The 19,866-nt window shown below is 29.5% G+C and overlaps 1 long non-coding RNA gene across 1 annotated transcript; it reads right to left on the bottom strand.

Annotated features, from left to right (window-relative positions):
* Positions 1–3,243: 3,243 nt before the first annotated feature.
* LOC104648748 (uncharacterized) lies at positions 3,244–13,714 on the bottom strand. The gene is made up of 2 exons (XR_742718.4): positions 13,133–13,714; positions 3,244–4,747 (listed from the first exon to the last, which is right to left on the bottom strand). It is a non-coding gene; the product is annotated as an uncharacterized lncRNA (long non-coding RNA).
* Between the last annotated feature and the right edge of the window lie 6,152 nt (positions 13,715–19,866).

Here is a 19,866-nt window from a genome sequence, read left to right as displayed (position 1 = left end):
GTATTTTTAGCTTTTAGAAACTCTTAGAATTAGTAGTTTAAAGTAGATGTTCTTGTGATGATGACTTCCACGTTTTGGGAATAGTAGATGTTGAATATTGATAGTTATTGAATTGGTTTTTATTAATGAGTTTAAGTCTTCCGCATTACTTTCTATTGCTATTACATGGAAATGTTAAGGTTTAGATTGGTTGGTTGGCTCACATAGGAGGGTAAGTGTGGGTGCCAGTCGCAACCCGGTTTGGGTCGTGACATAAAATTTCAGAGATAAAAGGAGACGATGGAAAACTCCCTAAAACTCATAACGTTTGTTTAAATACAACTGCAGGTACAAGCAGGAAAGTTAGTGAGAAATCACGAAATACAAACTTAAACCAGTTATTCATAAAACCATTTACCCAAAACACACAAAAACATATACCCACAGAACCGCAAACTTCTACATACGTAGTTAGTATACAGAGTGATAAAAAAAGATACAACTATATCACACAATCATACATTGAAAATATATATAAGATCCAAACCTATTTGAATCTCAACCCAGATCTAACCAAACAAAAGATCCAAACCAAGACTATATAACCCAAAAATTACAAGGATATAATAGACTGATAGCACAACCAAAAACTAGTGCTAATCTAGTCAAGACATGTTGTAGTTATGGATTACCAAGTACAGTATATACATACGACGGAGAATAAATTAGTGGAATACCAGAGTTATACAAAGCATTTATTACATATAAAAGAGTTACAAAAGGAATTTTGTTTTATATTAAGTTTTATACAGCACTAGCAGAGATATTGTATGAAGAAATTAAGTCACCGATTCAAGTTATTAACATAGGATTAACAAAAGATATGATCGTACCAGAAGATATTGGACATCAGAACGAAATACCAAAGATAGAAATATCAAGTTTTTGTGCCAATAAAAGAATAATTGGTATATCAACTATAATACAGGAATTAGCAAACAACTATTTAAATGGAAACGCTATATGGAGTTATTACGCTAGAGATCAAGTTATGATATATTCGAACTCGAGGGAGTTAAGAAGAGCAGATATGGATGAAGTCCAGCGATGGATTTTGTCACTATTAAAACCAGAAGAACAACCTACGACAAGAGCATTGAAAAACGAATTTATTTTGGAAGAATTATTAATCAGATATTGCAAACTTAGTAGACACAAATATCCAGATCTCAGATGCTCCAAATGCAATGGAGAAGATAACATTATACCAGATGTTGATTTGGATAAGGATAAGGAGATAAAGATGCAAGATAAAATAAGGACGAAGAAAAGAAAAAGAATTATAGCAGACAAAAAGATAGAAATCTTTGAAAAACTGTAAAGATAAAGAGATAAGATTCCTTTGTACAGTTAATAACTTTTGCTTTTTTGAAAGGCCAATGTGTATAACCAGCCATTTGTAAAGTTTTGTTTAAAAAGTCGTAAAGTATACAGTAGACGCACTTATGTGCAGACTTAGGATTTAGTATATATAGATTGCCAAATTGTAAATGAAAGGCAGGCAATGCCAAACTAAAGTTCAAGTTAATAAACCCTCTCTCAAAATACAAAGCTCTCTCAAAGATACAAACTAAGAAAAGAACATATGGAAAAATCTGAAATACAATCAGATATCTCAAATAGTATGACAAATCAAGAGGCAAATGTATATATTGTTTATTAGATATGTAGAACTAATTTCATATATTCCTGAATATCATATATATGATCGATTAAATTTATGTTAGTTATTATACAATAGAAATATTTGAATCATGAATTTTAGTTTGCTAGTAAACGAGAAACAGGGAGAAAATTGCTAGACTATGCCATCCCATAGTGAAAATCGGTAGGCGAGGGATGTCGTTAGGAGAGTACACAAGGTTGAGGCGCTGATAAGTAGTAATTATCCGCTAAAGTAGGATGCTAGTAGTGACCGGAAAATATGATAACGATACTCTAGTTTATAATAAACTAATATGAATTTAATTAGATTATGATATGATAGGAAGGAATAACTGAAGAAAAACCTGCATAATAAAAAATAAACATGTTTACAATGTACGATGAAATAAGAAGCTATAAAACTTTAATTTTATATATATACTTAAAGATATAGAAATTGATGACATAAAAAGAGTTATATGGGAAAAAATATTTGAGTATGATTTAGAAGATATATTAAGTCAAAAGGGTATGAAATAGATTTACAAGAATTTTTGGGGATTGCGGAATTCATCATAAGTTAAGATATATATACTGTAGAGTAAAATATACCATTTTTGGGGGGTGCGGAATCCATCATAAGTTAAGATATATATATTGTAGAGTAAAATATATTTTATCATAAATTTCTTCTGATAATTGTTTTAATCTAATTATTTCTTCAAGGTTTGTTATTATGTGTTCCATATATAATATATCTTGGGTTCATTTATACATATTTAAATTTTCTTGTATTAATTGTTCTAATAATCTTTTAGTTTCCATAGTTTTTATCCAATATTCTAAATAGTCATAGTTCATTTTAATCTGAATCTATTTCTAAATCATATATATCTATTCTTTCTATATCTAATTCTTGTAAATATATTTCATACCACTTTTGACTTAATATATCTTCTAAATCATACTCAAATATTTTTTCCCATATAACTCTTTTTTATGTCATCAATTTCTATATCTTTAAGTATATATAAAATCAAAGTTTTATAGCTTTCTTATTTCATCGTACATTGTAAACATGTTTATTTTTTATTATGGAGTTTTTTCTTCAGTTATTCCTTCCTATCATATCATAATCTAATTAAATTCATATTAGTTTATTATAAACTAGAGTATCATTATCATGTTTTCCAGTCACTACTAGCATCCTACTTTAGCGGATAATTACTGCTTATCAGCGCCTCAACCTTGTGTACTCCCCTAACGGCATCCCTCGCCTACCGGTTTCCACTGTGGGATGGCATAGTCTAGCAGTTTTCTCCCTGTTTTTCGTTTACTAGCAAACTAAAATTCATGATTCAAATATTTCTAGTGTATAATAACTAACATAACTTTAATCAATCATATATATTATATTCAGGAATATATGAAATTAGTTCTGCATATCTAATAAACAATATACCTTTGCCTCTTGATTTTTCATGCTATCTGAGATATCTGATTGTATTTCAGATTTTTCTATATGTTTTTCTTAGTTTGTATCTTTGAGAGAGCTTTGTATTTTGAGAGAGAGTTTATTAACTTGAACTTTAGTTTGGCATTGTCTGCCTTTCATTTACAATTTCGCAATCTATATATACTAAATCCTAAGTCTGCACATAAGTGCGTCTACTATATACTTTACGACTTTTTAAATAAAACTTTACAAATGGCCGGCTATACACATTGGCCTTTCAAAAAAGCAAAAGTTATTAACTGTACAAAGGAATCTTATCTCTTTATGTTTACAGTTTTTCAAAGATTTCTATCTTTTTGTCTGCTATAATTCTTTTTCTTTTCTTCATCCTTATCTTATCTTGCATCTTTATCTCCTTATCCTTATTCCAAATCAACATATGGTATAATGTTATCTTCCTCTCCATTGCATTTGGAGTTTCTGTGATCTGGATATTTGTGTCCAATAAGTTTGCAATATCTGATTAATAATTCTTCCACAATAAATCCTTTTTCAATGCTCTTGTCGTAGATTGTTCTTCTAGTTTTAATAGTGACAAAATCAATCGCTGGACTTCATCCATATCTGCTCTTCTTAACTCCCTCGAATACGAATATATCATAACATCTCTAGCGTAATAATTTCATGTAGCGTTTCCATTTAAATAGTTGTTTGCTAATTCCTGTATGATAGTTGATATACCAATTATTCTTTTATTGGCATAAAAACTTGGTATTTCTATCTTTGTTATTTCGTTCTGATGTCCAATATCTTCTGGTATGGTATATCTTTTATTAATCCTATCTTTATAACTTGAATCGGTGACTTAATTTCTTCATACAATATCTCTGCTAGTGCTGTATAAAACATAATATAAAACAAGTTTCCTTTTGTAACTCTTTTATATGTAATAAATGTTTTATATAACTCTGGTATTCCACTAATTTCTTCTTCGTCGTATGTATATACTGTACTTAGTAATCGATAACTATAACATGTCTTGACTAGATTAGCACTAATTTTTTGTTGTGCTGTAAGTCTATTATATCCTTGTAATTTTTGGGTTATATAGTCTCGGTTTGGATCTTCGGTTTGGTTAGATCTGGGGTTGAGATTTAAATAGGTTTGGATATAGTTGTATCTTTTTTTATCACTCTGTATACTAACTGCGTATGTAGAAGTTTGCGGTTCTGTGGATATATGTTTTTGTGTGTTTTGGGTAAATGGTTTTATAAATAACTGGTGTAAGTTTGTATTTCGTGATTTCTCACTAACATTCCTGCTTGTACCTGCAGCTGTATTTAAACAAACGTTATGGGTTTTAGGGAGTTTCCCATCGTCTCCTTTCATCTCTGAAATTTTATCATCTTCCGATCGACGTAGCTCCGCATTTTTATAGTCATGTTGTTGACTTATATTAGCTTTAGACTTCAGGTTATCTTCATTAGTCTTTAGCTTTTGTATCTCATCGTCCACTATGATACAAAGTGTAGTAATGACTTTGAGTAGCTCTTCGATTGTATCTTCATTTTTGTTCTCAGTCTGAGTAGTTTTGTCTTGATAAGTAGTCTGCAACACCATTCTTGTTAGTCTTTATTACTTCAATTGTAAATGTAAAGTTTAATATATTTAATAACAAGCTTCTAATTTCTTTTGTTGTTACTGAATCTTGTATTTTTCTGGTTAACCACCATTTTACTTGTGTATTATCTGTTCTTACAATAAATTTGTTATATACAATATATGGCTCAAATGCTAATAAACATTTATTTACAGAAAATAATTCTTTCCTATTTATTTCCCATTTTATTTCCGTATTTGTATGTGTCTGAATAATATCTACAGTGATATTCTATATTACTATTATTATATTTATATTTCAATACTCCTCCATACCTCTATTCACTTGCATCAGTTTCTACAATATAAATAAATTTTTTATCTTCATCTGCAAACTATAATTTCGGTAATGTTTTCCATGATAATTTTATCTTTTGTATTTGTGTTTGATCTCTATTATAAAATGGTATTCTACGTCTTTCTTTAGTTTTTGTTGTAATGGTTTTTAAGTTTTCTGCTAATTTTGGTATATAATCCCTTTCTTGGTTAACTAATCCTAAAAAGGATTGTAATTTCTTTTTTGTATCTCATTGTTCATTTGAGGTTATTATTTTTTGTACTATATGCGTTTGCATCTTTATCCATTTTTATCTATTTGTGTTCCTAGGAATTCTATTTGTTTTTTCATTATTTCTGCTTTCTTTTTACTTAAACTTATTCTTCAGTGTTGTATTATACGTATAAATTTTTCTAATAATCTTATGTGTTCATTTTGTGTTTTAGAATATAATAACATATCATCAATATATACTACACAATTTTCTAGTTGTTTAAAATAGTTGTCCATAAAATGTTGAAATCTACCTGATGCATTTTTATATCCAAATGGTAATAAATTCCATTCGTAAAATTCTTGTGGTACTGTGAATGCTGTAAGTTTTTTAGATTCTTCTTCTAATTTCAAATGATAAAATCCTGATTCACAATCAAATTTACTAAAGTAATTATATCCTTATATTTGTCTTATCTTTAATATTTTATTTGGTATTGGATAATTATATGTTTTAGTTTTTGCATTTAAATTTCTATAATCAATTACCATTCTACTTTTTTCTCTTTTTTGTTCGCTATATTTATCAACAATAAATGTCAAACTTGTATGTTTACTATTACTTTCTTGTATATATCCATTTTTTAGTAATTCATTTATATGTATTTTAAATTCATTTAAATCATTAAAATTATATTTTAATGGTTTTTGTGTTATTATACTATTTTCATCAATCAGATCAATTTAAACTTCTGTTTTATATTTTTTCCCATCCTTTTAAAGGATCTTTGTCATGTAATAATTCTAATTATTCTTGGATTATTTTAACTTTATCTAAGGAAAATATAATTAATTCTATTCTAGGGTCTTCTTCTTTTATATTTTCTAGTTTTTGTGTAATTTTTCACTGCCTTTAATCCATTCCGTTGTTTTTCTTCTTTTGTTACCTACTCTTCTTGCTCCTATCTTTTGTTTACATGGTGTTGTGAACAATCAGTGTGTTTTTGTTATTATATGTGGATATAATTTTTCTAAAAATGGCATTCCTAATAACGTATCCTTTGTTGTTAGTTCAAAATTATATATTTCGTTTACAGTTAATATTTTATCTCATATTTGTATTTTTATATCTTTTGCCTTGTATGTGATCATACGTCCTTCATTATTAAATCGTGTTACTACTATTGGTGTTTTTAAATTTTCCCATTTTTCTTCAGGTAAACAATTATATTTACATATATCAGCCGCTGCTCCTGTATGTATCATTGGTGTATAATATCAGTTATAATATCGTTCTATTATTATCTTCACGAGTATATACATTTTCATATATTTCTTATATTAAGTCCTTTTTATTATGACTTTTTTATTTTGGTAATTTATCGTTAGTTGTTTATCCTCTATATTGTATGGTTTTACTTGTTCTAGCCATTTTATTCCTAATGTTATATTTTCATTTCCTTGATATATTTTAAATTTTATTATCATTGGTATACTTTCAATTATTATTTCTTGTTCCGTTGTTTCTTCAATATTTATTAATACTTTTGGTAATTCTGGACATGAGTGTTCCGTAGTTATTATTTCATCTTCCATTACTAACTCTCTTGTAATATAGCTTTCTTCTTGTCCTGTATTTATTAGTATTAAATATTTTCTTTGTTCCATTATTCCTGTTATATAATAATAGTGTGGTTTTATTTCTTCTTCTATTAATATTTGTGAACTTGTATTTATTCTTTTGGAACTATTTGAAGTACTCATTTTCGATGATGTTTGTGATATATCATTATTGCTTATTCTTTTTGATGTGCTTAGTCTTTCTTGTACTATCTCCAAATCTCCTTCTATATTAATTTCGTTATAACTATAGTCATTATTATCTATAACCGTTACTATTTTTTCAACGGGGTTTTCTATTTTTATTTTATTTATTTTGTTTTTTGCTGTTATTTTATGCTTTGTTGTTAAAAACATATAAATTTTTACTGTAAATATTTTACTTCCAGGTGTTAGCTCTATTCCGGACATTTTCTAATATAATACTAATGATTTATCTTTGTTTCTGTCATTAATTGCTACTGAGTAATTAGTACTTATTATAAATTTAAATTTTTGGTATATTAAATTACCTTTTACTGCACTTATTATACTTTGGGAAACTTACATAAATATATTATAATAAAAAAATATTTACCATTTATTGCAATAATAATTTTTTTCACTTGTTCACTTTTAATTCATTTATAATACAAGTTTAATACATATTACAAAGAACAATTTATTATTCAAATATAATACAAATTTTAATGATAAATAATACATTTATCACACATTTTAATACACTTATAATACAATGTGACAATTTTTTACCAAATAAACATGATAAATTTCAGAAAGCAATTATAATTCATATATATTGCATACATAATTCACTTTTAATATATATTACAGATTTAACAAAGTATTGCTATAAATGGTAATAAACAAAAAATATCGCTAAAATCAGTAATTATTTTTTAAAATGTATTAATTTATGTAATTTTTCCTTATACTTTTTTCTATAGGTTGTATAATTCTGTCATCTGCTAAATATATTTCTATAGGTGTATCTATTCCTTCTCTAAAACATGTTTTTATTAATATTTCAGTTCCTCCTAAATGTACATATTTAATTGGGTTTTTTGCATTTATATCTTGTATTTCTTTATTAATTATTCTCTTATTAATCATTGGTATTTTAGCTTTTCCTTTGGTATATTTACAGTCTATGATATGTTCTCTTTGGAACTACATAATATTCTTCTTTTTGTCTTTTAAATCAATTTTTTATTTTTGACAATTCTAATATTTTCATCACTGAAATCTAATTCTTTTCCTTTTATTTGTTCGAATATACTATTGTCAAATATTATTTTTTGCTCTAAAGTTTCTTCATCTTGACATTCTTCTTTATTTATTATTTGTATATCTGCTTCAGTCATTTATATTATAAAGTTCATTATCTGATTCTAATTCTATGTCATTGTCTATTTCATTTTCTGATATTTCATATATACTATCCTCGCTTTCTAAATCATAATCGACATATTCTATTTGTGTATATTTTTCATTTTCCATAATTATTTCTGCTATCTGTTTCCTCTTTGGATTTTTAGGCAATTTACAATCTTTAGCTATATGTCCTAATTTTTCGCGATTATAACAAGTACATTTCGTTAATTTTCTTTTTGGCCTAAATGGTCTTTTAGTTTTGTAATTTTTTACATAATACTTCTTTCTTGATTTTCTATATTTATATGTTGATCTATATTTTTTATAGTTTTTATTTCTATTATACTTCTTTTTATAATATCTATCTGTGCAACCAAATTGAGGTGCTACTTTATTTTTGCAGCATGCTAAATTTTTTATTAATACTTTTTCCATTTTTATGTCTTCTTTATGTTTTTCACAAAATTCTGCAAATCATCTTTGTAAGAATTTCATTGTAGCTCCTAAAGTATCTGTTAATTCTGCTTCATTCCAACTTTTTATTATTTTTGAACTAAAATGTTCTGGTAATTTTGTAAAATATGATTTTCTTAATTCCTTACTTTCTTCCATGTTATATGTTCCTTTATGATAATATTCTCTAAATGCGCATGTATATTCATCTATACAACACATGTTACATATTGTCAATTTTGCCATTAAATTTCTATTTATAACTTTTTCTTTATTTTGTTCTTCTACTTCTGTTGCCATACTACTAAATTCATTTCTTATAGCTATTTCATATTTATTTAATATTTCCATAGATGTTGTAGCAATTTCTCCGTTAAATTTTTTATTATTTCTTAAGGTCTTTATACTTTCTACTGTTAAATTTTGTAACCATAATTTTACTGTTCCTATAAGTGTTCTTTCTATATATCCTGGTGTTTCCGTCATTCCTATCTTGTTATTTATTAATTGTTTTGATATATATCTCATCCATAATTGAATTGTTTTATTTATATCTGCTACACAGTCTAAATCTAAAAAATTATGTTGTTCAGTTTTTGGTTTAGGCGTCCATTTATTTAATCTTTTAACCCATAAAATCTCTTCTCTATCATATTTTTCATAACTTATATTATAATATGTTGGATTTAAGTATTTTGGATTTTTTACTCCTAATGTACTAGGTTTTTCGTTCATGTCTATGCCTTATATCATCTTGATTATTTTCTTCTAATTTATCTTCTAATTGCAATCTTTCTTTAAATTTATTTATTTCATTTTCTAAGTTTCTTTTTTGTTTTTTTCTTTTTGTTTTATTTCATACATTTCTTTTAACATTGCTAATTCTTTTTCTAAATCTAAAATTTCTTTGTTTTTTATTTCTTCTATTTGTTGTACTTCTTTTTTTGCTTGATGTTTTATTTTTTCAATTTCCATTTTTCAATCTATTTCTTCATTTTCTTTTGCTATCCTAACCATAGCAGTTAAACTATCTTCTAATTTACCGTTTCTTTTTCTAACATTATACTTAAATTGTCACCTATTTTCTTATATCTTCTTCCTAGATTAGAAAATATTATTCTTGTTTTTAATCCTTCATAGTTTTCAAATATTTTTTTATCTATTGCATATTCTTCCTTATTCATTTATAAATTATGTTGTAGTTTATATTCTAGATTATCTATTTGTATTTCTAGATATAAAATAGTATTTATTTGTGTTATTATAGATTTTTCACAAATTCCTGCAAATATATTGTTATTTAGTCTATTTTGTCTATGCCTTAATTCTTTTCTTTTTGCCATAATTATTTTATCAAGTTCTTGTTTATATTCGTTATTCATCGTATTTTTAAGTATTTAATATATTTATATTCTAAGATTCAACGAAATGTCGGGATGAAGTCCAAAATGGACAGAGATGAATGTCACATGTATCAAAATAAGGGAAAAGGAATTAATGGAGGGTTTTGAACAATTTACATACGCAGTTATGTCTGTAACTAGAAATAATCATGTTACAGCTAATTCAATAATATCCCTAATTTAATTTAAAAAGAGAAAATTATCCACAATTTACTACAAGCGTAAAAAAAAGAGTAAGCATATGAAGAATCACCACGTGACATACTACATGCTACTTCTAATGAATCCATGTTGACAAATTGGCAAACAACCACATACTAAGCCATATGTTAATATAAACAGAAGGAAGTTACTCAAGCTATAATTGTAAGCTAATGCTATAATTGTAAGCTAGACAAAACAAGAAAAAATCATGTGAATATATAAAAAGAAAGAAACACAGAGAATATCGACAAAAATGCAAAGTTAAAGTTTTGTAGAGATTAGTTATATGCCTATATCTAAGCTAGCGTTTGACCATAAGTTTTCAAATATTTTTGATAAATATTATTTGAGTAAAAATTTTTGATGAAATTTCATCATGTGTTTGGCCATAAAATTTGGGAAATATATTTCACCTTTTTAGAAAAGTATGATTTATGCACACAAGTTTTAAAAACTATCAAAACTAACTAAAAGTTTGTATTACAAGTCAATTGAATATTCGTTACAACAATAACAAATAGTGTCAATGACACTAAAGCAATGTGGTAATTTGGAGTGAGTGCAACAAGAATTATTCCATAAATCGTGAAATAAACAAAGCACATGACTTTGTTATCTTAGAGCCAATTTTTAATAATTTTCATCAACAATCATATCATTATTTGATATTCACTAAATATTTCATCACTATTTTGGTGTTCACATAAAAAAATATGTAATACAACGCAAGCAACTACTAGAGAGGGTGTTTTTGTAAAAGATAAAAGATTGGGGTAAAATTTTAATTTTTAAAATATCCAAATAATGAGATTTGGCTCAAATACTAGAAAAAACTAATATTTAGAAATTTGGGGTATTTGCTAAAAATATTTACCAAATAATGGCAAATTGTATGGACAAACATTATTTGCCAAATTTTTCCCAAATATTATTTGAAAAATTTATGGCCAAACACCTGTCATTGGATAAATTTACCATAACAAAAGCATATGAATACACCAAAATAAAAAAAGGACATAGTCTAAGGGGTCTTTTGGTACAAAAATGAATAATGCAGGGATTAGCAATGCAGGGATTAGCAATGCAGGGATTAACAATGCAGGGATTAGTAATGCAGGGATTATTTTTATCAAGTGTTTGGTTCATTTTTTTGTGTGTGGTTTAAATGTTCTTTTTAAAAAAACTTTCCAATTATACCCTAGAGTTATTATGAGATATTTCGTGTAATTGAGTCAAAGTAGATAATTAGCGGAGAGTATTATTTTTTTATAACATTTTTAACTAGTTAGGAGAATAAAATTTTTATTGTCATGTTCACTATTTTCTCACTTAAATTATTTGAGAGTAAATAATTGTCATCTTAATAAATTAGAGTTAATAACTCAAAAGGTCACACCACTATAATGATTATAGAGAAAATTTATTGAACTTTGTTTTGTATCAATGAATTTTAAAAAACTCTTTATCATAAAATAAAATAAAAATATAAAATAAATATAGAAAAATAAATTAAACTATTTTTATACTCGAGATGTGTGTGTATATATATGTGTATACACACTCTTGTTTTAGACTGCTTGTGTAATGTTTAATGAACTTTCATTAAGAGACAATATTTTACTTATGAATTGTTCTTAAATTCATACATCAACATTAACATATTAGTCGGATTATAATATTTTATATTAATAATAAATAGATTACGTAATTCATATTTTAGAAACAAAAAATTATATCTAAATAATAAAAGTTGCAAGCTAATTTATTTAAATAACTTTATTAGTATAAATATAAAATATAAAATATAAAATATAAAATCAAAAAAATAAATTAAATATTAAAAGGATTTGAGGGATATTTTTGTCTTTACCTAGAATAGTCCATAGTATTAGAGCTAATACCTCCAAATGGAAGGTATTAGCAATACACCACATAATACCATGTGGGATGTATTAACTAATCCATGGATTAGTTATACATAGGCTCACTTTCCTACCAAACAAAGTATTAAATTATACCACATCTAATACATGGATTATTATTTTTAATACATCCTACCAAACACCCCCTAAAAGTTCAAAACCACGCATATAATAAAGCTACTGTTGTCAAGAGTTTACGACAAACAAAATACTTATCGCTAACAAGAAGAATCACGATTGATATGCTTTTCATTTTTAAAAGCAAAAAGTTGATATATCGTGCTGAATTAGTAACCAACCTTATGGCAGCGTCAAGAATTTCAGACAAGCTTGTCATACAACAAGAGGAAACTCGAAACACAGTGAGAATTGCACAAAGAAAACCAAACAAGGAACATAATTTCTAAGGGACAATATAAATAAAAGAAGAGCATATCAGAATGAGTAAAAGAAAAGACAATAACTAAGTTCACATTAAGGTCGATTCAAAATCTATAGACAGAGATACCCGCTAAAATATTCATGTTAATATGTCCTAATAACTCATAACAGTAGACACAAGGGAAGAACATTCTCAGCTAAAACATAAATACAATTAAATTCCAACATATGAAAACCCAATAGTACTAAGAGTAACTAGCTAGCCAAGAGTTGATGAGGAAGCTGAAAACAAAGTACAAGGATGAGAAGATGTCAAACACAAATCATTTTGAATTCAAACAAACAGAGGAAAAAAGTGTATATCCCTTAAAAGCTAATACAACCACACGTAGTCAAAGCAACAAGGCATTAAATCAAATTAGTCGCTGAACAGTGAACTAAAATTACAATCCTGAATATGACTTAATAACAAAACAAGGAAGTATACCTCTTTTGGAGCAGCGAGACTAGGACAAAAAGCTTAACAATGAAGCATCTACCACCACAAGTTAGATTCAAATGAAACTCCGGCGAAGCTCCGATGAGACGAGAAGATTCAATAATCTGAAACTTCCAAAGTTCCCCCTAATACTTACTCCCTCTCCACTCTAAGACATCATCTTAAAACATGGAGGAGATGGGGCCATTTATAGGGGGAGCTTGAGTGATTTGGGAGGAAACCGTTGGATTTGAAATTCGAAAATCACCCTCCTCTTAGGAGATAAGTTTGCCAGCCAAGAATTGTACCAACTCTCAACAGCTTGGAAAGGATGGTCGTCCGATCTTAGAGAAAGAGCGGACAAAATAGGAGATTGAGACACTTGGATTCTCCAATGACTCCTGGTACGGAAGGATAAGGAAAAAGGAGAGGACGACACAGCTAGAAGTGTGGCTAGAGGTCGCGATTTGCTGCTGATTTTCTGGGTTTGCAGCGTGATTTATTCGTTGTTTCTTGCGTGGAGAAGAAGAACGATGGGACAGTCGGGTCAGTTTTGTGATGTTGTTTGGAATTTTTGTTTATTTGGTTGTTGAATGAATTGGGTTTGTGGTATTGATATGTAATGTTGTATTGGGATGGGCTTGGCATTATTTGGAGGAAGAATTGGGCCTGGTTTTGTGAGCAAAAGGGCCAAAATTTGGTATACAATTGGATTCAAAGAATGTCAATTAAGTTACAAATTGAATTAAGAATGTAGCTAATTTGAGTTCATTTAGATAAATTAATATTAATTAAATAGTCTCTTAATCTTAACGAGATATAATAATTAATTTTTATTATAAGCTATTACTCAAAAATATAAACTATAAATTAGTTAAACTAATTAATCAAATATTTAAGTAAAATTACAATCTTTTTGAGATGATTTTCAAATTTTAATATGATAAATATATACAAAATTATATAGTCTATACAAACTATTTTTTAACATTTTGAAATTTATAATAATGACAAAATTACTTTAAAATGATTTGAAAAATATTTAAAATTTTATAAAATTTAATTATTTCAAATCGTTTGAAATTCAAAAAGCTCGATGACTAATTTATATTGTGGAAGGCCAAAATTGGGTGTCAACAGTTGTCCCTCGTTTGACTCGGATTGATGAAAGAAATTCGAGAGAAATTATATTGACGAATTCAATTTTGACCGACCACATTCATCTTTAGGAAGGGATTTCGGTACGGACTTTAAGAATTATGGATGAACCCGGTAGCGGCTTTCCTACATATCATAGACTATATGAGAATTCTGGTCATTTGTAGTTCGATACGCTTGATTTACCGCACGATTATTAAAGAATTCAAAACCTATCCCAATATCAAATTATAAAGAGACCAGAATGCTCGAGAATAATATTAGAGAGAGGATGCCGGAATACAGCCGAATTTTCAACATTGAGCCCGCCTACATATTCTTAGACTTAAGGAATCAGGTAGTTTGTAGTTCGACTCAATCGGTTGAAAATGAAATCTATTATGCAAGATAACCTTTGGTTCTAGAGGAATGACGAGTAAGTTGAGTGTTAAAAAGAGGCTTGCAACCTCTAGCCATTAATGTGATGCACTTCAAACCCATAATTAAGAACTTAAATGGACATAATTTTCATAGCTCATGGTGCATTGTCACTCAGATTAGAAAGTTGCCTTCGGTAAGAGTGAGATGTTTACCGGATGCGAAATTGAAACCGATGAATTAAAAGAAAAACCCACATGCCTTTTGATAGGGGTGTGGTTTAATTGTGGTGGAAGTTTCTCCTCAGCTCTCTTCTAAGATTTTGATACTCCTCTTTGGACTATGTTTCAGTTTGCTGCTAAGAAAAAGTTTAACGTTGTGCTGCATATCGATGTCGTCCGCAGCTGTGGTTTGATTTGAGAATTCATTCTCTTGGATGCTCTCGGCAGAGATTGAAACAAACTTGTTAGTAGAAACTGTATTTTATATCGAGAGGTGTTATGTTTTACCCTCTTCGGCACATTTTTAAAAATATTTTGACGTAAGCTTCCATCACTTTTGACACAGTAGATGATGAATTGATATGATGCGACACGATGATGACTTTATCGAGAATGTAATATTGTTGATGACGATACTTCACTGATAGAATGATGTTGCTACATTAGTGATGAAGATTTTGCTACTCGATCAATAAGATGATGATGCTACTTTGATGATTCATTGGCAGAATAATGTAAATCTAATGGTAGGATGATGTTGTCGAAGCTTGATTGGTAAGATGATGTTGATCTCTTGGCATTAGAAGAAGCAATGACATCTTTCAGAGTTTGAAGATGCAATAACCTTCTTGGCGTTTGAATATGCAATGGCCCTTTCGGCGTTTGAATACAATCGCCCACTTGGCAAATAAATGCAATGCCTCTCTTAGCGTTTGAAGATGCAATGGCCCTTTTGGTATATCAAGATGATGACCCTCTTGACGTTTGAATGCAATATTCTCTCGAAATTTGAGGATGCAATGGTCTTCTCAGTGTTTGAATGCAATGCTCTTCTCGGCATATGAATATGATGGCCTTCTTGGAGGTTTGAACGCAAGGTCCTCTCGACATTTGAAGATAATAGACCTCTCGACGTTTGAAAATAATGGCCCTCTCAGCATTTGAAGATGATGGACTTCTGGGAAGTATGATATGAATGGTTTTCTCTTCTATTTGAATATGAACGACCCTCTCGGCAATTTGAATATGCAATGTCCCTCTTGGCAGTTTGATTATGCAATGTCCCTCTCAGCGTTTAAATATTATGGCTCTCTTGGCAATTTGATTATGCAATGACCCTCTTGACAGTTTGATTATGCAATAGCCCTCTCAGAAATTTGAATATGCATGGCTCTCTCGGCGTTTGAATATGATGGCCCTCTTGGCAATTTAATTATGCAATGTCCCTCTTGGCATTTTAATTATGCAATGGACCTCTCAGCAGTTTTGAATATGAATGACCCTCTCGTCTTTGAATATGATGGCCCTCTTGGCAATTTGATTATGCAATCGTCCTCTTGGCAATGGAAGATTATGACCCTCTTGGCGTTTGAAGATGCAATGGCACTCTCGAGATTTGAATATGAATGGCCCTCTCGGCGGTTATAATGTGATGGTGCTCTTGGCAATTTAATTATGTAATGGCCATCTCGACAATTTGAAATATGTAATGGCGCTCTTGGGAATAACATTAACTCCTTTGATAATATGATATGCATGACTTCGTCGTCATAAATACAATCTCCCACTGGGTGGATCACATTGCCGTGTCTGATATCAACGAGATTTGTGAATATTCTCCAATAGTTCTTGATGCTGAAAAACTATAATTTAATATATTTGTTGATGCTTGTACATGTTGAGAGTGATGTCTTCACTTATTTCCATTTTGAACATTTTGTGTTCAATGTAACTGGTTCTTTGTTGGAGATTTGAACGAGGTGTTGCTGCTCGTATTTCAAACAACTGCTTTTCTTCTAAAGAACTCGAATACTTTTCTTTCTCCATAGAAAAGCTGTCAATTTGGGTAGATACTCGACCTTTTGAATTCTCCATATTTGTTGAATAGAGAAATATGATGATCTTGAGGCAATCTTGTAGACCTTTATCCACAAAAAAATTATTAGTTTTTTGAAACAAACTGATCTGTGTTGACTTCTTCAAGCGCTTGCTCTTTCTCTTTCTATCTTCAGTTGATCATTCCGGTCTCTTTCTTCTTGATAGACATAAGATGAAATTATACAAAATATATGCAACATTAAAAATCTTGATGGAAGAATATTTTTTTTGAGAATCCATTTGGCAAAGGTCATTGTCAAATATCATGTCATGCATTGCTTAAATGAATGTCCTTGTTTCAAACTTTTGACATGTTTGATGGCTTGTTTTTGGAGAATTCAAAATATCCTTGAAGCTTGAGCAATTTCAGACTTGTTTCTCCTGAAGTCCTCCATGGTTTGAAAGTTTTGTAGTTGACTTTGAAATCCAACAGTGTTTGAGATTGCTAAAGTTGACTTTGAACTTTGACGATGCTAGAGGTCGTTTGAAGTTAGCTTTACACTTTTGATCATGCTCAAAAGGTTCAAAATTGACTACATACTTGTAGTGATGCTTGAAGAAATTTTTCAACCCATCCTCCAAAATTTAAGTCCCAGTTGGATGTCTTGGAGTATTTCAAATATTTGATATATGAGTTGTAGATTTTTTTGAGTCCCTCTCAAAAAATCTTTCCTAGTTGCAATTCACAATCTGACTTTAGTCTTGACTTTTTAGAGATTTTTTTCATGAGAATTTTTGAGTGCCTCTCAAAAATTTGTCCCGATTATATGTCTCAGCATATCTTGATTTTTTTTTATATATGACTTGAAGAGTTTTTTAGATCCCCTGAAAAATTATATCCCAGTTACAACTCACAATGTATCTTAAGTCTTGATTTGTTGGAGAGATCCTCTTTTTGAGAATTTTTTAGTCCTTCTCAAAATTATGTCCCAGTTTCTATTGTAAAGAAAAATAGAAATCTTACGGGAGATATGATCGAACCCTTGTGGCGACTACGTACCCCTTTGAGGAAGGAATAAGGTCATACGTAGTTCCCCCTCGAGGATTAAAAAAAATACCGAGGTTGACATAGGCCGCCTACGTATCTCATTCTTGAGAATTCAGTTAGTTCAAATTACAAAAGATAATTTCCTAACGATAAAATATGAGATGATTACAAGTGAGTTGTGTAATTACATGAAAGTAATCAAAGAAGTTCTGAATCTTCAACTCTTGATATCACTTGAGTCAATTCGCCACTTGAGATAAACTCTATACTCAACCCTGACATGTTATCAGACAAATTTATCGATGTATTGCCTAAGTAAGTTGTTGGGTTCACTTTTACGTGCTTCTGTCAGATAGACTCTTATTCTAGTCTTCTGGACACAATCATCCTTTTATGTGTGATCCAGATTTACTTATCATGATTCTCGAGTTTCTCAACAATGTATCATGATCTCCTCATCACGGTCTTAGAACACATCGTGATCTACCTCATTTGTTCATTCAACTTGTGACGTGACATAATATTGATAGTTTTTTTTAAAAAAAAACATAAATTATTTTTTATTGAAACAAGAAAGACTATTAGATAGAAAGATTAAGCGAGTGAAATGAATTTTTCGCAATAGAAGAGGCTTCCATTGAAAATAAGGAAATACAAACTATGGCATGCTCATGGCCTATTTGCCTTTTTCAAAACTTTACGAAAAAAATTTAAAATTTACATAAAAGGTCAGGTGGGTCCCAAGCCTCATTCAGACTACCACTGATTTTAGAAATGATATACAATTCATCTTTGTAAATCAAGATGAGCGGGAAAGAACATCGTGGAAATCCAATTAAGAACTCTCTCCATTGGCTTGGTGTCTCGTATGTCTTATGTCTCGATCGTCTTCTTTGATGCAACATCACTTTCTTCATCCTTAGTTCCTTCTCTTAGATTGTCATCATTGGCATATTCCTCTACCACTAAAGACTGAAACGGATGAGGCAAAACTTTGGTGATACATGATTAACTTACTTCCTATTCAGACCATCTTTTGACACCAAAGCAAAAGTTTGATGCGGTTTGATGACCAGGAATTTGGATTTCTCAATTATGCTCAGAGAAGCTAGAACTTTCTCAAGATTGTCTGGATTGGTAGGGATTAAAACTTTATCCACACACCAATTTCTTTCGACCTCGACCATGTTAACGGTTAACTCTCCATGATTCGGCAGTGAATCAGCATTGGGATTAGGTTGGGATCGTTCCCACGAGTAAAATAGTTTAGACTTAACTTTAACCTATTATTACTATTGTTCGGTCAATTACTTCCTTGGAAAGCAAAAACAAAAAAAAGGGGTTCTATTTCTAAATGAATGAAAATAACTAACGAAATTGAAAGAGACACTTAACAGCTTTGAATGTTGGAGTTTAATCAATTAATCAAAGTAACTAGGGTTTACGTGTTCCCCACAGGTTCATAACTTGATAATTCTAACTATAACAATTCTTTTCTAGTATCTTGCATGCAAAGTGATAAGTTATGTATTTCTAAATCCTTGGTCCGGCATCTAGAAAATCTCACTCCGCACCTTGGTCCGGCTACGTGTGTTGCTATCCTAACCCTTATCTTTACCTCATATTAAGCATCGTATTTGATATTTGACTAAGTTATTACCTCGTACCAATCAATACTAGCCTATTAGATAGTATACACTAAATCTATGTTGATAATTCTTTTTCTATTATCTACCTCCTTGGTCCGGCAAGTAGTATTAAGGCGATTTCTAACGTTGGCCATCCGTTAAAAAGACTTCTAAGCGAAAGAATTATTAATACATGCAAGACACTATTCTAGAATTGTTATTTTTGTTAGGTTTTATATCATTATTTGCCTATGGTTCCCACAAACCTAGTTATGGAGTTGAGTTACCCATAGTCATAATCACAATATTCAAATATATTATATAAGAATTCATGTACTTACTTCAATGAGAACGAGTAAAATCCGAAAGTTTTCTTGATTAATCACCAAAAATCACCAACAATCACTTGAAAGAATCTCAAAGTAATCAAGAATCTAACAAAAAGTCTAATGATAATCAAAAGTCCAACACTAATACACAGTCTAATAATGATCCGGAGTCTAACTAATAATA

The sequence above is a fragment of the Solanum lycopersicum genome, chromosome 8, assembly GCF_036512215.1.
Source record: "Solanum lycopersicum chromosome 8, SLM_r2.1".
Taxonomy (NCBI): domain Eukaryota; kingdom Viridiplantae; phylum Streptophyta; class Magnoliopsida; order Solanales; family Solanaceae; genus Solanum; species Solanum lycopersicum.
Note: the sequence above shows the minus strand (reverse complement) of the source record. Positions and strands in the feature narration are given on the sequence as shown.